This window comes from Labeo rohita, chromosome 15 (assembly GCF_022985175.1).
Source record: "Labeo rohita strain BAU-BD-2019 chromosome 15, IGBB_LRoh.1.0, whole genome shotgun sequence".
Lineage (NCBI taxonomy): Eukaryota > Metazoa > Chordata > Actinopteri > Cypriniformes > Cyprinidae > Labeo > Labeo rohita.
Window position 1 is genome coordinate 8,285,291 of NC_066883.1, and position 643 is coordinate 8,285,933.

A 643-nucleotide genomic window follows, 5' to 3' on the forward strand; every position below is an offset into this window, starting at 1 on the left:
ACGTCGACTATTTCAAAACACAAGAACGCGCACGCCGAATATCAACGTGTTTGGCGCACTCATTGAGTTATGAACCACTGGCCATTAAATACAGATTAAATACATCGTATGTTAACAGTAATATGTTTATTTTTGTAAATAAAGTTTGAAAAAAGAAATATAAATAATTAAACTTCCCCTAGTAAAAGAGAATCGCCGCTGAGCTTCTTTCTTTTTTGTCTTGTTGAAGATACTGGAACACTAAATATATAATGCATTAAATATATAATCAGGAAACATTACCTACCTCTAAATTTCCGGTTAATCTCAAACGACTGTGATTGGTCCATCCTCACCAGCGTTGAGAAAAATCACAAATATCACATGACCGAGCTGCTGCCGTAGCGGTCAAAATCATTCACATCTAAATAAAGATACTGAAAGCGTTTACATCAATTGGATGTTAAAGATTGTGGCTTAGCAACTTGCCAACCCTCAATGCATTAATACTGGAAACATACTCAAATATTAAAGGAATAAAAAAGTAAACCGTACTTAATTTTCATCATGACGTTAACTACATGAATTTATTTTTTATTATTATTTTTTTTTCGTGGCAAGACAAAAGCACAAATATCAGTAGGCTAAGTGTGTGTATAAGTAA